The sequence below is a fragment of the Phyllostomus hastatus genome, unplaced genomic scaffold (assembly GCF_019186645.2).
Source record: "Phyllostomus hastatus isolate PE091 unplaced genomic scaffold, TTU_PhHast_1.1 phas_scaffold_55, whole genome shotgun sequence".
Lineage (NCBI taxonomy): Eukaryota > Metazoa > Chordata > Mammalia > Chiroptera > Phyllostomidae > Phyllostomus > Phyllostomus hastatus.
Window position 1 is genome coordinate 1,646,945 of NW_025334035.1, and position 19,522 is coordinate 1,666,466.

Genomic DNA, 19,522 nt, shown 5'->3' on the forward strand with positions numbered 1-19,522 from the left:
GTGGATGTGCTTTAATTACCATTTGGGTTTAGGCGTCAGCTCAGAGGCTGGTGTTCTTGGGCTCAGCTTGAAGCTGGGGTCTCTCAAGAGGAAGCTGCTCATTATAGTCTAAAAGTCAGAGTGTGCAGTTGAAAAATTTCAGTTCACTAAGATTACAATTCATCTGAACATTATTTTTTACATGTGGTAGAAATAATAGCTATTTCCAGCACCTTTTGCCTTACACCCCTTCTGTCTCTGGCAAGTCTAAAGAGGTGTCCTTTCTCTTTTTGCTGCCTGAGTTAGCATCTGTTGTTTTCCTTTTCACCTGTGAGCACCCATAGGATGGGTGTGAAGTTTAACTACTATTCTGCAATCTATAAACTTCCCAAGTCATCAATTCTATGGCCTCAGGGACAGTGAGACTGGTTAGACTGGGGTAGAGGTTTGCTTTGGTTGGACAGAACTAGTGGAGGGGAGTGGTTTCTGAACTGGGACCCACAAGAGGGCTTCAGTGGATCATTGATGCCCAGAAATTACTCAGAGAAGTGTATGTGAATGTGTGTGTGATGGTCAGTTTTCCAGGCAGCAAGCACACAACTTTCCTCGGCAGCTCTGAGAGACTTGTGACTCTTTCAAATGAGTCAAGAACTACAAGAGAGAGAGAAGAACAGACATAGAGGAAAACTAATAGAGAAGAGATTAGGGATGGGAAGATTTATCTTAAAAGAAAACCTTTATTTCTGTAACTAGGGAGGTCACTGTCTATAGAAAAACTGCTTAGTGGCCAAATGAGACAACACTGTAGGGAAGATATATTATTTGAACTTTATTCTTATTCTATGGATGAAGACATTGAGGCTCAGAGAAGGTAAACAATCCAACATTGCACCTTTGCTTGTATGAAAGCCAGAATCTGAACCCATGAAATGTGGCTTCCAAACTTTTAAGAGCTGCCTGATATTTCATCTAGAAGCTTGTTAAACAAACAAGTATTCAAATAAGCATAATAATAAAGGTAATTCTAGCAAGCAAAATTTTTAGGTGGTAACATCTTCAGAGGCCCCTAAGACATTCAAGTTCTGATGCCTGGAACCTGGGAGTATATTAGGTTACATAGCAAGGAAGGATTAAGGTTTTAGATGTAATTGAAGTTATGAATCAGTTAACCTAAAGATAGGAAGGCTATTCTGGATATCTGGGCATGCCCAGTATAATCACGAGGATCCCTAAAAGTAGAAGGTAGAAGAGCCTATCAGAGGAAGATGTGGCTGCAGAAGAAAGGTACAGAGAGATAGATTATTGCTGCTTTTGAAGATGGGAGAAGGTCATACAAGTCAAGGAATGTGGACAGAGTGGATTTCACAGCCTCTAGAATCTGGAAAGGTCAAGGAAATGAATTCTCTCCTAAGGCCTCTGGAAGGAAGTCTTCCCTGAGATTATGGCATTGGAGTTGAGACCTGAATGACACAAAGAAGCGAATTCAGAAATATATGAGAGAAAAGCTTGCAGGTAGACATTGTGGAGCAAAGGACCTGCAATGATGATGAGGTGACAACTCCAGAGACAAAAAGTAGGTCAATGTATAGACTTGCTTCTGGAAGTGTGGTCCATGGACCCACACCATTGGCATCACTTGGGAAATGGTTACATAAGCAAATGCCCTGGTCCCATCCCAGCCCTATGAAATCATTCCTAGGGGTGGAGTCCAGAAATCTGCTTTTGGTAAACCTTTCTTGCTTGCGACAATCATACTTGCAGAAAAGTTGAAAGTATAGTACAAAACATTCTGTTTTCTTTAATCATTCAAGAGTAAGGTGCTGACCTGATGTCCTATCATCCTGTAATGTATGTTTAATCCAAATAAAGACATTCACCTACACAATCACAACACCACAACAAAATCAGGAGGTTGACAATGATGCATTGTGCACCTAATCCTGAGAGCCCATCCAGATTTCTTCAGGTGTTCCAATAACATATTTTGTAGCAAAAAGATCTGTTTTGGAACTGTGGGCTATATTTTGTTTTCATGTTCTATTAGTCTTCTTTTGTCTTCTTTTAACTCAGCTTTTCCTTGACTTTCAAGACCTTGTGACTTCTGAAGACTGCAGGACAGTTATATTGGGTCTGTCTGATGCTTCCTGCTGGTTAAATTCAGTTCATGCGTCACTAGCAGGAATAGCACAAAAGTGATTCTGCAGTCTTCTTGCATCCTGTCTGGTGGCTTCAGCTTGTCCTGTTACTGAGATGATCACTTTCATCACTTAACTGGGATGGTGCCTGCCCTACCCACTCTTCTCCACTAGAAAGTTGCTCTTTGTAATAAATAAGTGTTTTCTAGGGAGGTATCTTAAAATTATGAATTACTTGATTCCTCATCACATTTTCAATTTATTAATTTATGAGTATATATCTATATGAACTCATGGTTTCCCATTTTATTCAATGGGTTCTAATCTGTTACTGCTGTTGTTTAATTTGACGCTCAAACTATCTCCTTATTGGCCAGTGAGACCCGTGTGTCCTTTTGACATATTCCCATCTGTCTTCAAGCATTTTCTTGCTTTGGGGCACAAGATGTCTTAGGTTAAACTTGTACCTTCCCTGCCCCAGGCCTGGAATCAACTATTTCTCCAAGAATCCCTTTTTTTCCTTTTAGTGGAAAATGATTCTTAGAAGCCACACTCTAGGTGCTAGATATGTTCTTTGCTATTAGAGTGTTACTGCTTCAGGCTTTTTCAGAGGATAGAGCTAAAATATATATGTAAAATTATATATTATATTATATTATATTTAAAATGATTGTATTTGTGTGTATATATACATGTATATTATGTATTATTACATATTATACATTTAAATAATATATTATTATGTATTATATATACACATTTACATACACAGTACATTTCCATTTATTTCTGTATCTATCTTTAAATATCGGAAACCATGAGTTCACGTCGATACATCTAATTCAAATTTAACATCACTAGTTTCATTTTCCCTTTCAGTATTGGGAACTCTCTTCCCCAATAATGACAAACATGGTGTATTAGTTTCCTAGGGCAGTTGTAAGAAAGCATCGCAAACTGGAAGGTTGGAACAACAGAAACATATTGCCTCACAGTTGTACAGGCTGGAAGTCCAAGGTCAGGGTGCCGGCAGGGTTGGCTCCATCTGTTGGCTGTGGGGGAGAATCTGTTCCATGCTGCTGTCCCTCCTTGTGGTTCTATGGTAATTTTTGGTGTTCCTTGACTTATAAACACATTTCCCTGATCTCTGCCTTCACGTCCCCCCTGCATGTGGGTCCATGTTCAGATTTCCCCTTCCTGTAAGGACATCAGTCACATAGGGTTGGGGCGCACCCCATGGCAGGCCTTCTATTCCTCTTCTTATCTCCCTTGGGCTCTGAAGTCTCATTTCAGGCTGTTGTCCTACCTCTGTGTGGATGTCATCTGCCCCACTTGGGTGCTGACACCCCACCTACAGGGATGCTTTTCTCACCTTGCTCAGGCTTGGGCTCAGGCTCTGGACACCAGGACACTTCCTCAGCAAATACCCCCATCACCCTGTCCCTCACATGATGTCCTTCTCAGCCAGTCTCGTCTGTCACTACATGCAAGGATGCCCCACTGGGGTGGTATCCTTTTCACCCTGCGTGGTAATGATATCCATGTTGCCTCACTCCCTGCCACATGGATGCCTTCTTCCCCCTGTTAGGGTGCAGCATGTCCACTGTGTGGGCCAGTTCCCTGTGTCATCATGCCTCCCTGCTCTGGGCCACCATGACTTTCTGTGCCTCACGGCAGATGTGTATCTTATTCTGTGCATATGACAGAGTGTGCAGGAAGTAAGGGCATAGAAGAATGGGGCTGAGGAAGGAAAAGAGGAAGAGTAGCAGCTGGAATCTGTGCTGACAAGCTTTCCTGTGATTCACATGCATCACAAAGCCTGTGACCCCTGGCATGGTGGTCAGTGAGTTGGTGGCTGTCACAGGATGGGGATAGAGGGGTGATAGAGCCAGGTCCTGGAGGGTCTTGCAGGCTTTAGTGAGGAGGATCTATTTTATTTATGTATTTTTGAGTTGACAAAAATAGGTTTATCTGGGGCAGCAATGCCACCAGGCACAATATGAATTAGCTCCAAGCCTCTTCTCCTGAGAAGAGCAGGAGTCATCAGCTACTTGAGTCAGTCAGTCCCTCACCCCAACCCCCACCAGCTCTGCACTTTAGCTTTTAGCCTGCTTCAGCCGATCCCCTCCAAAGTAATAGCAACGCTTTCCTGACGGCTCTCTTCCTCCCTTCTGCTTCCCAGCCATGCTTCTCATAAGTGTTTTCTTACTCTTGTTCTTCACGTCCTGAATGCTATTCACGCCTCCACCCGGTGCAATCTGGCTGCCCCTCAGGAGTTTGTTTTTATTCTGCGTACACTTGAAGCCACTGGAGGGTTTTAGGAAGATAAACATTACTTGATTTATGTTTTAAAAACATCCCTCTGGCTACTTCATAGGGAATAGGTTTGAAAAAGCCAAAAGAAAAAGCAGGAAGGTTAGTTAGGAAGCTGCCATGCTACTAGCTGAGAGGGTGCTGGTGTGGACAGGGTGGCAATGGGGACTTGGTGAAAAGGGAACCTATTGGGGATGTGTTTGGGAGGTAGCACTGGCAGGATGTTCAGGCAGATTGGGTGTAGGGGTGAGGGAAGGGGAGCAGAGTTTCAGAAGATGTCCAGGGGCTTGGCCAGAGAGGCTGGGTGCATGGCAGTTGTGGGAAATGACTGGTATTGGAACAGATTTGGAGCCAAGGGGCATCCAGGAAGTCCATTTGGGTCATATTTTGTTTGAGATCCTTATCCGTATGGCGAAGTCCAGTAAACTGCTAAGCGTAGCTATTTGGAGCTTCAGAATGGGGCCAGGGCTGAAAGTTCAAATCCGGAGAAGTCATTTGGCTGACAGGCCTCTTGAAAGAGTCACTAAAATAGTGTCAACTTAGAAATGTGGCTTCATCATGAAATGCTAAGGAAGGCTGGGGACAAGGGTCCTGAGAGAGGAGGAAGCACTGTCCAGGTGGCAGCCAGCAGCGCAGGGCTTGTCAGTGAGCTGTGGACAGGCTGCAGGCCACCACTTATCAACACTGGTCTGACACCGAATTGCTGAACAGGAGAGTTGACATCGTAGCATGAGCTTGTCCTCAGGATAGTCACTCCCACGTGGGACCACTGCCAGGCCCATCAGACCAACTCCTAAATGGAAGAACAAAATTTTCTCCAGTTTGATGATAGGTTCAAGGCCTGACTCAAAGCCCCAGGCCTCAGAAGGCAGCCCCTGTCGCTCTCCAATTTGGAGACTCTGCAAGCATGCATTAGCGGCTGCCCCTATAAGTGCAGGGCACTTGAGAGTTACAAATCGTGCTAACATCTGTGACCCCATATAATCTTCACAGCCACCCTCAGAGGGCTGGAGAGATTTTTTAAGCCCTATTTTATAGCTGAGGAAACGAAAACTCAGAGGTTTAGCCACTTTCCGAGACCACACACCCAGGACGTGGTAGAGCCAGGACTTCAAACCAGGACTGTCTGCTTCTAAAACCTCCACCCCACCCTCTACCTCTGTCAGAACCCATTGCTGCCTCCACTGGTGACCTATGAGAACTGTCACTGGAAGTTCCTCATCCAGAAACCAACCAGGTACTGTTTATCCCAGGACTGACATTTTGTTCTCTCACCCCCAGTCCTAGTTCTTACCCTTGGGGAGACTTCACTCTTTTCAAAGCACCTGGCTTACTTTTCTCCCCTGGAACTATACTTCACCCCTTCTCTGCTTGTTGGAGTCCCTATCTTCCAATGCCACACTATCTGCTCGGTTATTGGCTCTTGGGTCTCATCTCCCCTGTGCTTCCTGAATGCTCAGCCAAGCACTTCCAAAGAGGTCTCCCTGATTGCTCTGGCCTCCCTGAACTTCTCCAGGGGTCTCCAGATGGCAGCAGCCTTGACCGCTAACCCCCGTGTGCCTGTGACACATGTAACTCAACCAAGCACTACAGCATGTGATTGTTCATACATGACCCCCATCTTAATGCTCTGACCACAGTTACCTCCAGCTCAGGGTTTTCAAGGTCAAATTCAACATTTCTCCTTAATTCAGGGGACCTGATTCAGCTTCCTCTGTTCCAGCAGAAGCAAATGAATCAAGTGTGGACTATGCGTCATAGACTCTCACAGGACTTTAAAGGTCATCTACTTCAACCTTCTGCCCGATGTTGTCCTTCCCTCTCTGACACTCTCCTGACACATGGTGCTAACTCTTTGGGGAAGTCATTCCTTCTCTGACAGATACCTTAGAATTTATTTCTCTTTTCTCCTCAAAAGTTACCTCTAGCAATAGCCTCCCCTTTCCCAAAGTTACTCAGTATAGGGCCACTTCTGCCTCATGGTGGCCATGTTAGGGTTCAAGGCAGTGATCTTGACCCTGAGCCTTCCCTTCTTCAGAAAAAGCATCAACTTTCCCACCCTGTGTATCACCCCAAGCTCCTCCTTTCTCCTGGCCTCCTTTCCCAGATGGGCACCAGTTTCTTTGTCCTAGAGACACTTTACTTTCCACACTCAATGCAGATTCAGACAAGATTCAGTAAGTTTTTATTGAGTGTCATCTCTGCGCCAGGCATTGGGCCAGGAGCTGAAGATAAAGCAAAAGACAAGACAATAATCCACATGGAGCCCACATCTCAGTGGTCAACTGCAGCTACCACTATGTGACAATCAGTCTCAAAGCTATGGCTGCACAGGAGTTCTTGGCATGATGAATAAGATATGGTCCCTGCTCCTAAAAACTCATGATCCCATTAGCTTGACCTGGTTAAGAAGTCTATAATGAATCAGTTTCTCTTTCTCTCTCTCTCTCATACACACACACACACACACACACATTAATTGCAAGAAATTCACCAGTTTCTGATCCATACTGGCAAATCTGTGCATGTTGTAGATATCAATGCTGACCTGAGAGACTTACCCCCATTTCCCTTCACCATCTGCCTGGTCCCAGTGGATTCTGGGAGTCCTATTCCTGGCAGGATCCTCTGATAGGATCCATGGACCTAACAATAGGTCTGTTGAACTGCATTACTCTGGACTAGGTAAATATTTGTCATCAGCCACTGTGGTTAAATAATTATCAGACCACATAATTCAGAAATCATGCTTCTTAAATGCTCCCCATTTATTTTAATACCTGACAGAAAATGCTAATCCATTGTACAAGATTACATTTTATTTTTATAGACAGGAAACATTTTCTTTAGGCACATAATGACTTTCCTTGACATACTAATGAAGGAATGTGAATTTCAAACAGCCTGGGAAGCTGGAGCATTCTCTGTTATCTGGGGGCTGGCCGCATGGAAATAGCTGGAGTAACTGCTGACTGGCTGGGCTGTGTCATCATGGAATTAACTGCTTACTAAGACTGAAATTTACCAAATTAAATTTTAGTGAGTAATTTCTGTTCACATAAACAGCAGAAATTAAACTGTTGTGGCTGTGGTAGATAGGCTGTTGTATGGGGCTGATGTTATATTAGGGCAGTGCTGTGGGGTCAGGCAGAGCCAGGACGTGGTCAGCAGGAACCCTGTCCATAGAGCTGGGGAGGGGAGATGCTGAGCTCTGGAGTCAAGTTCAGGGCTTCCCGCTTCATGTTGGTGTGACCTAGGGCTTGTCACCAGAGGCTCTCTGAGCCTCAATTTCCTTGCGTGTAAAATGGACATGATTAAGGCTACTTAGAGATGACAAATGAATTGTATCTATGGAAGACTTTGCTTGCCTGCCAAGGTCTGGGTAAACATGGTTGGTGTTGTTATGTGGCTCCCTGTCTGAGGAAGCTGAGCTGGAACAATTAGGAGTAAGAAAGAAAGCTCTCCTCTGGTACCCTACCTTTTGCATGGGCTGGAGGTGGCTATAGAGAGGACTCAGAGGACCTAGTGCACCTCTGGTAACGGGTTCCACTGGACATGACCAAACTGTCGATTAGTCCAGTGGTTTAGTGGTTGGTTGGATTGATTACAGCCAAATAGGTTGCTATGATGCCAAAACAATGGATTAAAAAACATAATGTTTATCTTCTTGGTCCTGGGTAAAGTTGAGGAAATAACAAGAAAGAGTACTTTCTCACCTGTGAATAGCATATGTGTGTGGTAGATTTTTGTTTAAAACTATCCACACCCTCTTCCTCGCCTTTGTGGAAGGTTATTTCCTTGCTCTTTAATGCTGGACTTGGCCATGCAACTCAGAATAGAGCAGGAGCAGACTCAATACAAGCACTGAAATGTGCTGGTGCAGCTGGGCTTGCCCTCTTGTACTTCTGCCATTGCCATGAGAAGAGCTTCTCCCAGGTCGATGCCTCCTCCTCATCCTGGGCTCTGGAATAAACATCCAAGAAATAGACCAGAGCCCAACTTGGTAGCAAGGAACCAATTCTAGCCAAATCCACAGCCTAAAGCAGAACTGCTAAGCCCAGCCCAGCCGAGTTCAGACAACCTTAGCTTACCTATAGATAGGTGAATGAAATAAATGCTTATTGTTCTATGACCCTAAGATTTTTGTGGCTGGTTGTTACACAGAAAGAACTGGCTGATACAGGTGCTTTCATATCCACTGGCTCATTCAATCTGAAGAACTGTACCCTCCACCATGATACAGATAGATAATTGAATTCTCTTCTTTATGTGAGGAAATTGAGGCTCAGGGAGAAAAAGTGACTTATGGTGGTCAAGAGATGAGGCCTATCTTTTAGTGAAAAGCAGAGTGTTCTTCCTTATGTATGACAATGGTCTCTTTATAGGGGACCTGGGAGCCCGGGTAGATCCCTGGCTGCCCAAGGGAAACATAAGCTTCTTCTGCTTCACAATTTTACCAAAGGCCAATCTATCAGCAGGGCTGGAAGGGCTGAGTGACCTCCTGGGGGCAGTTAATGAGTGGCCTGAGGTTTACACCTCAGCGTTTCTTATGATTTGGGCTGGTGCCAAAGTGTCACTGGGCCGAGAGAGAAAGCAGTTTGTCATGTGTAAATTTAACAGGCAATAATGCCAGCTACTAAATAGTATATCATTCCTAACGATGTTGTCAGCCCCTAATCAGTCTAATTTATATTGTCAACATGATATAATAGTCCCACCCGGTGGGGCCTTCAGAGATACAAGATCCAACAATGTATTAGACCAACGTGGATTTTCACTGGTTCTGACTCTGGAAATCACGTTAGGATTGCCGATTCCCACTGCAGAGAGCAGGGGGAGGGTCTGTCAGCCGCCCAGGACAGGGCTTGACACACAGCAGGCAGGCAGTGGGTGGCTGGTACTGCTTTTTGCTGCTATGCAGCTGAACCAGCTAGTACTGGACATCTTGCCCTTAGAGCAGCAGAGAAGGGAGGTGCTGGGTGCAGAACACCCTTGTCATGGTTCCTGCTCCCTCTTTTATCATCATACTTTTAAGAAAAGCCCTGTGAGGTTTACAAAGGTGACTTTCAATGCAGTATTTATACCCCCCTACCGATAAGACGGGGGGACACTGGGCACAGAGTAGGTACGTAGTGAAGGAAAATTCTCTATGTGCTCATTTCTTACCTACCCAATGAGTTGGTTTATGTGAAAGCTATGCAAATGATGAATTTCTGTACAAAGGTGAAAGTGAGCTGATTATATTTTGGGGAAGTTTTCATGTACTACACATTACATCTTTTTTTACCCACCATCCCATTCAGTCCTTCCAATGATCCCAGGTGGAAGAACTTAGTAACAACTTTGAAGGTGAGAAAATTGCAACTCAAGAGGCTAATGACTTGACCAAGGCAACCTGGCTAACAGTGGCAGAGCTGCAAAGGAGCCCAGCCTTCCCAGTCACAGCCCTGTACTCCCTTGACCCTGCTAGCCTCTCTTTCTAAGTAAGCATTTGCTTATTTAGATACTCTTGGATGTTAGGCATTGGCTAGACAAGGCAGTGCCTCTGATTTTTACTTTTCATTCAGATGTTTTGTTGCAGGCTACACATGGTCTTCCTTTCCAGCACTAAATTCCCTGCCAAAGGGCACCATCTTAGGGAAATAATTTAGCCTGCCTGAGCTGGGTTCCTCTAATCATTCTCATGGCCCCCTTTCTCTGGGCTCGCTAGAGTAAATATGAGGTCTCTTTGAGACCATAGAACTCACCTGTGGGCTCACAGAGCCTCTGGCAGGATAAAGAATGGCTCAGACTCTGACACAGTGGCTCACAACCAGTAGACAGCACAGAATCTGCTGGTTTCCTCTTCCGGGGTGGGGGGGAACTGAGGTTCAGTGGGGAGGGGACTGGTTTACCTACAGTTACCAGCAACAATGAACAGACCAGAAATCACTCAGGACATGACTCTCACCTCCTCACTGGACAGTTGTCTGGGCATTTTGGTTAGAATCATGGAGTGAAATCCTTTAAGCGACTTCAGCTTTGCTGTTCTCATGGTTTAAAGCAGGGCAGGCAAGTGTTTTCTGTAAAGGGCCATGGTAAATAATTCAGGCTTTGCAGCTTGTGTGATGGATCTTGGTCACAACTACTGATCTTTGCCCCATACTCGTACAGTAACCATAGCCAAATGTAAATGATTGGGCATGGCTGTGTCAATAAAACTTTATTTACAAAGACAGGCAAGGGGCTGAATTTGGCCTACAGACCATAGTTTGCCTACCCGTACTATAAAGATCAGAATTCTGCTGGGAACTGGTCTGCATGCAGTCCATGGAGCATGTGAAAGCCCCTCGTTTTGCCAAAAAAAAAAAGGACAGGATCATGATTGGCCAGTCAGAATGAGGGACCTCTGCCATGAAGACCAGAATTTGGAAGTGCCTAGGCCACTGTGGGACCACCTTTGGCTACCCTTGGCTTTTCTCTTTATTGAGAGGATCCTCCAACATATTAGTTCTGCAAAATGCATGTGGCTAATGAAAAGAGCATTGATGGGGTGAATAAGAGCAAGGCAGGGCTCCTTGATCTGCACACCCACTGGCCAGGGATCCCCTCTGTGTTCCCAGAACTCCTGTATTCCCCTACCTCAGACCTTATCTCACCTTGGGATTTTTCATTTTTCTCTCTGTCTTTGCCTCTGAGCTGGGATCCCCTGAAGGCAGAGTTCATACTTTGTTTGTTGCTGTATCCCAGGCCCCACATTGGGCCTGTTAGGGTATAAGTTGTTGAGTAAATAAATGAATAAATGAATGAATGGATTAGTTAGTTTCAGCAGGGGGAATGAGGAGCCTGAAGAGCCAGGCCGTGACAGTTTGGTTGGAAGAGAGGAAGGCTAGTGCAGAGGTGACACTGGGGATGAAGAACCAGCAGATCTGCTGGCCAAGAACTCCTTTACCCAGACCACCTGTTCCTAGGAGTTAGGGCTTTGGTGTCATTTTGATGCATTATGGCCAGGGACCAGGAGATGTGATCCTACCCTGACACTGATCCCTCTAGCCCAAGTGCTTCCAGAAGGAGCTACACAGGCAAGGAGCACAAGCAGGGTGGGAATGAAAGCCTAAATGGGTGAATGGGTGACCTGTGTCCCTCCATCCCCCAATTACACACACACACACACACACACACACGCACACACACACACACACACATCATAACCCTCCAGTACCTCAGAATGTGATCATATTTGGAAATATGGTCTTCACAGAGGTAATCAAGTTTTTTTAAAAAAAGGCCATCAGTATGACTGATGTCCTTATTTTTTTTAAAGAGGAAATTTGGACAAAGAGATGTGCACACAGTGGAAAGACGACGTGGATGGGTATAAAAGATGGCCATCCACAAGCAAAGGGGAGAGTTCTGAGACAGATCCTTCTTCAGAGCCCTCAGACGAAGCCAAGCCTTCCAGCACCTCCATTCTGGACTATTAGCTTCCAGAACTGTGAGACATGGACATAAATCTCTGCTGTTTAAGTCACCTAGTCCGTGGTACTTTGGTTTGGCAGCCTTGCAAGCTAATGCAAGGTCCTTGCTTTTAAGTAACAGCACAGGCAACTCATGTGCTATATATACCCTGACACAGAGCTCTGGCAAAGTGGGACCATGTCACCCAGACCTGCTCCTGAATAAGAAAGAGATGGTGGGGGAGGGGGATGAATTCTGGAACTTGAACAAAAGCTATTTTGCTTCCTCTTTCTTTGGTTGGATGTGTGATATGAGCTATTCAATATGGTGCCACTAGCCACATGGGGCTGTTTAAATGTAAGTTAAACAAAATAAAAAATTAATTCTGTGACTTTAGCTTCCAGCCAAGATGGAATGATTGAGAGGAGACTTACTATCCTGCCTGAAACAATAGCAACAAAAAGGCAACCGATAGTGATCATGAAGCAAGTAACTACAGGGACCTCTGGGTTCCTGGAAGATGTGAAACAAACAACAGGGTCCAGGGTCACCCTGGTTTTGTGCCTTGATTGACATTCCAGCCTGTGGTGCAAGTTTTCTTCTTCTTCTTTTTTTTTTTTTTGTGACACACACTCACCCCTCCTCCCCCCGGGTCTTTGCATAATAATTCCAGTACTTCCACCAACATCATGATTACTGAAAAGGTTTATTTGGGGCTGTTTGTTTGTATTTCTATGACTTTTCAGGTGACATGATCCCACTGGGGTTACGCATTCAAACCCCTGTGTCTCCAAGTCCTTGGGCGACTTCCGCTCTGGGTGGCAGTGTCACTAATACGACAGGTAGCCAGACTCCTCTGTTTCATTCTGTTTTCTTTTCTTAGGGATTACTGTTTAAGATTTAATTTTGTTTTTTCTTTGTTTTTGTGCAATTAGGTAAAATATTCACATGGTTTCAAAGCAAAAACAAGAAAGCAACCTGTATTCCCAGAAGCCGACTTTCACTGCCGCTCTCCTTCCTCACCCCACCCTTTCCCGTTTCCTTGGGCACACTTGAAAACATTTTGTGGTTTATCCCTCCATTAAAAAAGCAAAGAGGTATATTTTCATTTTCTTACTTTCTTATATAAACCATGTACACTTTTTTCCACCTTATTTTTTACTTTAACTTAACATCTTTCTTTTTTCCTCTTGCTTTTTTAAAGCAATATACCCCTTAAGAATATACCCCAACGATTACTGCTGAGCAGTAAAGAGAGGTAATCCCCATGCTTCTATAGGTACATAGTATTCTTTGATGTGCACGAACGATCATTTTTTCCTCCCAGTCCCTCCACTTGATTTGCTTCCTGTGTTTTGCTATTACAAGTACTAAGGGCTCAAATGTGAACGCAGCACCATCTGATTCTATAGCCAGACCTCTTGACTTCCATGCCAAGTTCATATTGTTCTGCTCTTAAAGGTACTTATCAGAATAGGGTTTTCAAAGCACGCCTAAAACAGAAAGCCTGGCTTCATCTCTGTCTTTCAATGATCCACTAAGGAGCCTTTGTAGTTTGTGCTCTGTCCCAAGTCCTGAAATGTCAGGAAGGGCTACTGGTTGGGATGAGCCTGAAGGCTGGGTGGCTGAGAAGGGGACTGCGGCAATGGTTTGATGAGACTGTGAGAGCAAGACCAGGGTGTTGGCGGTGTAGACAGAGAGGAAAGGGTGAATTCTGGGTATCTCTTCTCCCCTCTAACCAGAAGCCTCTCCTCTTTAACCAGGAGCCTGGAATTTCTCTTCCTTCCCCTCCTTCCCTATCAAAGGGAGGAGGTGCAAGCTTCATGTGTATTTCAGCCACAGGTATATTAATTTCACTGAGTTCTGAGGCCATGATGGCTCTATGAATCCTGCCTCTTCTTGAGCTAATGGGGTGGCATAAATAACTCTGGGGAAAGCATTTGGCCTGGCAGCTCCCAAGTCAGGCCTGAGTTAATCCATCCTCTGCCGACGTGTAGCTGAAGGCTTGGACGTTGGGTCAGAGGCTGCACGTGTTGAGGGCTAATTGCCTCCTCACAGACTTCACTGCAGAGAGCCTGTATGCCCTCTGGTCCGGGGAAAGCAGGACTGGGGAGTTAGGACTCTGACCTCTGATGCTTTCGTTGGCCTAGAGACAGACAAAAATTTAGCTTGCTCATGGAGTGAGTTCAGGCAGCTCTCTGACCCTCCTATGGATCTCCTGGGGGAGGCTGGTTCATCCTCCCACAGCTGGGGCCAGGGGTCCCAGCAGAGAAGCACCAATGCTGCCCATCTGCTGTCTGCATGTGTCCCCAGCTGATGGCTCACCTCATCCAGCCCTGTGAGAGCCTCCACGTCTCCTAGGAGATGGGGTGGCATAGGGTTTGGAACACATCCCCGCAGCCAGATCTTGGATCCATCTCTGTGTGTTCTGAGACTTTGGGCAAGTTACTTAACCTCCCTGATTCTCTTTATTTAATTTAATTTGTTAAACAGGTGGAGAATGATGAAGGCAATGATCTAGCCTGGCCCTACCCAGACACAAGGCTTATAAGAACTTAAAGAGTGACCAGGTGTGAAGTCGGAGGCCAGGCACATCTGACTGGCACATCCATCAGCAGTGCTCACCGTTAGCCATCGTTAGATCTCTATCCTTGGGGTCTTGTCTGTTCTGGTTTCTTGGGAAGCATCCTCGGGCGTCCACAAGGCCCCAGTCTTCCACCCAGTGTCCTGAGAGAGGGGCAGGGCTAAGAGTTAAGGCCCCCTCTACTGGGGCTCTGAGGCTCCTGCCAGCTGGCCAGGGAATTGTCCAGCTCCCAGCCCAGGCAAGGGGTTTCCATCAGCTCCCTGGATGGTCCCTGATGGCGAGCCACTGCTCAGTACACTGCTGCAGGCAGGGGCCCAAGCCTTTTGGGCTGAGTCACCTCTCAAGCTGCCTGCTCGATTTCACACACCAGAGGACACTGTGTCCTCCTCACTGTGCACAGGTCTTTCCAGTGCCCATTATCCCCTTTTGAGGTCTTTTGGACCTCTCTAGAGCACAAGGAGACTGACAGTTTAGGGGCATTCCCATTTCACAGATGGAGATGTGGAGACTCACAGAGGGGATGTAGCTTGCCCAAAGGCCCACAGTCAGGGGAGGCAGACCACCTTGCAGCTGTCTAGCTTGTTCAGCCTTCCCAGTCCTGGACTGACATGGCCCCCAGGGCTCCCCTCTGGCCCACCTGCTTCTCCTAGTCCAGGCTATGTCTCTTCAGTCCCAGAGAGCTGAGCTCGGGCTGCTTGCTGGGCACAAGGAGCAGAAGGACCCCACAAGACTCCAAATAAGAGCAGAAAGTCTGCTTGCAAAAGCCCCATGCCATATTTATTTTCAGAAGTCACGGGGATAAACCCAACTCCCAGAGATGGAGGTCCAATTCATTATGCTCAGATGATTAATTACAGGGCAATTAAATATTTGATTAAATTAATCCTGAGGTGTTTAAACATTGTTTTGCAAAGAATGTTTGCTCATTAATTATAAAGGCTAAATGCATGAATTAAGTAGGAACAGGGGGAACTGGGAGCTTGCCTGTCTGAGGCCCTTCCCTGGAGAGGTGGGAAATTTCTCTGTCCTGAGAGTTGTCCCTGCCTGGAGTGCCCCACTGTCAACCCTGCTCTTTGTGCCTCCACGTTCTCATTCGCAAATGTGCCCAGGGAGGAAGCGGGCCTGGAGGGAGCCCTGAGAGGAGTGGGGTCTGCAAACATGAGATCTAGCCCTGGCTCGGTCACCAACTTGCCGTGTGCCCTTGGGGGAGGCCCTGCCCCCTCTGCCTCGGGCTCTCAGGCTTCAAAGACGCACAGCGGTGACAGCATCAGCTCTCCTGCTTCCTCTGGGTCTGGCCCTAGAGGGGTTGACACAGCTGGGTCTGTATTTCCATTGCTAGTCAAAAAGAATGTCTATTCTCCTGCTGGTCCCCATCTCTGCAGGCTCCTGGCATCTCTGGGAGGCCTCTCCAGCCACTGGATGCCACTTCTGCCCAGCTGGTGACCGTGATGCCAAATAAAAACAAATCTCGACTCAGAGAGGGAAATGCCCTGGTCTCAGAAACCCGCAAGCCTCACAGAAGCACACAGCAAAAAAGTTTTTTCTTTCACAGGGCGAAGGAGGGGGCAAATTGGGATAAGCAGAATCTTTGGTGGGGAAGCTGGAGGAATGAGGGGAAGTGACCAGAAGGGTCTGGCAGGAAAGTGTCCTGCTGTGTCAGGGATTTCTGGGAGACTGAATAAGGAGACAGAGAGGGGGTGGAATGAGGGGTCATTCCACTTCTTTCGTGCTTGTTCAGGCTCAGGGGCAAACCAAGTTCAGGGGCCTCTGGGGAGGAGAGAAGCCTCTGCCAAGATGGAGCAGAGAGTGAGCAGTGGGCACTTGTGGACACTGGACTGAGGACAAGCCAGTTTCGGTGGTGGTGGGGTGGCAGCCAGGCCAGCGAGGGCAGTGGGTGGGCAGTAGGTGAGCGAGGAAGTGAGTGCAACCAGCTCAGCTATGCTTCATTGCTTCATCGTGCAGCAGCTGACAGATGGGGTGTTGGCTGGACACGGAGAGGGGATCATAGAACGATGGTGGGGACTTTTTCAAGTGAGAAATCATGGAGTCTATTTTTAGGCAGTAGCTAATGATTCATTAGGGCAGGAGGCTGTGGCACGGCTTGCACTTGCTGGCTGTGGGCTCTGCTCGCCCCTTTGTGTCTGTTACGGCCACCTCTGTGTGGACTTCCTCCTTCATCAGGGTCCCCAGGACAGCACTCACCTCTGTAGGCAGGGCTGCCTGCAGGACTCCCCGAGTGGCAGTCAGAGCCCTGGACCTGCAGGACATACCAGGGAGCTGCAGGCACAGCTGCTGGAAGAGCCCTGGGCCAAGGCAGGAGCGCTGGGTTCTCCCCTGGTCTCCCTGAGCTGCCTGCCTGTCATGGGCTGGCTGCTTCTCTACCCTGGCAGGTGTCAGCAGCTCTTGCTGCTGTTTTGTGAACTAGGCCCCTGCAGGGCCTCATTTTCCTGCTCCAACCTCCATACAGCATGACCCTTGATGTCCTAGGTCCCCCAGCCAGTCCCCCAGACGCTTTCACACTCATCTCCTTATCGTTCCCATTGTTTCCTCCTTCCCTCCCCTCGAAGGCAGTTCAAACCCACTTCCTGCTCCCCCCCGCCCCACCAGCACTTCTCTGGACAGGGTCCCAGGATGGCCCTTGACACAGAATGAGCTCCTGGCATTTGCCTCCCACCCCCAGCCCTTCCTCACCGGGCAGGAACAGTGAGTTCACTGGCACTCCAGCGGGAGTCTGAGCTTGGGACCCGGGGTAGGGGGTGGACCCACAGTTAGATTCCTTCTGTTCCACAGGAAATAGGGCCAGCACTCTTTGAAGCTCCAGAACTCCATCCCCCAAGCCCTCAGGGCAGAGCAAACAAACTTCCACCTGCAGAACCAAAGTCCTTCCCAAAGGCAAGCCTAAGCTCCCCATCCCCGCCCCCGCCTGCCACCACTGGCTGCTCTGCTCAGCATTTGGGTCATCAAGAGGAAGAGAACATTCAATTTGCTGTGCTTGTGAGAATTGGAATAGCAGCAGAGGGATTCCAGGTCCCCACCCAGCCCTAGGCAGCCCCTGCACACTCCACATGCCTGGAAGCTTCATGTTGCTTAAATCAAAAGCACACTTAACTCCCTCAGCTGTACACTTTTGAATTCTCTATTTCAAGCTTGAAAGAAGAGGAGATTACCCTGCAGGAAGACAGTGTGATGTGGTAAAAAGACCTTCAGGTTTGGAATCCTGTTGGAGTTGACTTGGGAACTTTGCCCTGCTATTTCCTAGCTGGGTGAGTTTTAGGCCATTCGTTCTTCCTCCATGTGCCTCAGTTTCCATCTGTGAACTGGGGATTTAGCCATAACCCCAGTCTACCTGCCTCACAGGTTTCACGTGGAATTCAGGTGAAGGGTATGTTACAGAACAAACAAGTGGGGGGGGTGGCCTGGGATGATATACTATTATTGAAAGAAGGCCCTGGGTCTGTTATGTCTGCCACCCTAGGAAAGACGTCTCTCAATGCCAGAGATTCGTGAAAATGAAAGGAAATGTTTATTTAATGCTATACTAACTTAAAGTAGTGACTTAACGTCTTTATCAAAAATCCTAAAGTCCCTAAAAACACCCACCAACACACACAGTCCTTCCTTCCTTCCCCCTTTGCCCAGTCCAGAGTACCGTATCTCAGGAAAGGAAATAGAAGTCCATGGCTCAGGCAGTCCTCTGGTTATTCCCAGTTAGTACTCCATCTCGACTGGGAGACCTCCCTGGGTTCCCGGCACCCTCCACTGAGTCGCCAGGATCTCTGCTAAAACCAGGTGGTGGTTCCCCCTTCTAAAGCTATGGGGGTCCCCACTCTGGCACAGGCACGTGGTCCTCTCTCCCAGGGCCACGGGAGTCCCCATTCTGCCAGGCCACGTGGTTCTCTCTCTCAGGGCTGCGGGAGTCTCCACTCTGTCAAGGCCACGTGGTTCTCTCTCTCTCTCAAGGCTGCGGGAGGGGAGAGTCCCCACTCTGTCCAGGCTGCGTGGTTCTCCCTCTCTGGGATGTGGGAGTCTCCACTCTGCTAAAGACACGTGGTTCTCCCTCAATGGCTGCCGTGTCTGGGTTTAAATCCCCTGCGCCAATCTTCTTCTGCAGCCCCATTTCCGACTCCTCCTACACTTGGGCACACTTGCCCTCAATCTGCTGTCTTCTCCAGCTTTTCTGGTCACCATCGTGGGTCTGGGCAGGTGTCATCCCATGTCATGGAGCCAATCTTCTCCCAGCTCCCATGCAGGTGCTGTAACTCAGGGGACCTGTCTCCCAGGTCCCATCTTGGGGAGGAGGTCCCTTTCCATCCCCCTGGCCTTGAGCATGGCCATAGCTATTTAGCATATCTAAGTGACCAGCCAAAGGCTATAGGTATGCTAAATGACCATGCCATGGATTAGCTGCAAAGCTGCCCTGCATGTTCTTGCTCTGTGTGCCCCTTCCCCCAACTCACACCTGTGGGGGAAGGGGTGAAGACACCTTAAAATCTCCTGGACACCTTGAGTTCTGGACCCCAATAAAAATCCCTATTAAAATAGGCATTTTAAATGTCTATTTGGGGTCCCCCCTCTTGGCTGCACCCTGTAACAGGTATGTGGGATCGTTTTGGAAACTTGTGGTCCGAGAGGTGGTGGGAGTGAGGAAGTGACTGGGCTCTGCTCACACAGACTGCCGGTGCCCGCTGGGCTGTGTGGCGGTCACCCAGGCTGTGCTGGACATGGCTCTATTTTCAGCTGGGATCCCAGAGAAGCGGTAACTGTTCCAGCTAACTGGAGCAGAACAAACATTTCCCCCAGCGAGGGAGGAAGAAGAGGCCTGGAACGAGTGCCTGGGGGCAGACTGCTGTGGGTGCAGAGAGGGTGGTGGGCATGGGCAGACTGGAGAGTAGTGTTGGCTGCAGGAGGGAGAACTGGAAGTGGATGTCCCAATGCAGTGTGTGGTGGTTTCTGCTGTGATGTGCACTTGGATCTCAGTTAAATTTTAATTAAAACTTATTGAGCTCTCCTGTAACAGGGTGCAGCCAAGGGGGGCCCCCAAATGGGGATTTGTAAGGGGGTCCAGAACTCAGGA

At 47.6% G+C, this 19,522-nt stretch overlaps 1 long non-coding RNA gene across 1 annotated transcript; it reads right to left on the minus strand.

Moving 5' to 3' along the window:
* Positions 1 to 4,736: 4,736 nt before the first annotated feature.
* LOC123809449 lies at positions 4,737 to 17,274 on the minus strand. Its single transcript, XR_006784001.1, has 3 exons — positions 17,140 to 17,274; positions 14,490 to 14,591; positions 4,737 to 5,220 (listed from the first exon to the last, which is right to left on the minus strand). It is a non-coding gene; the product is annotated as an uncharacterized LOC123809449 (long non-coding RNA).
* Positions 17,275 to 19,522: the final 2,248 nt, after the last annotated feature.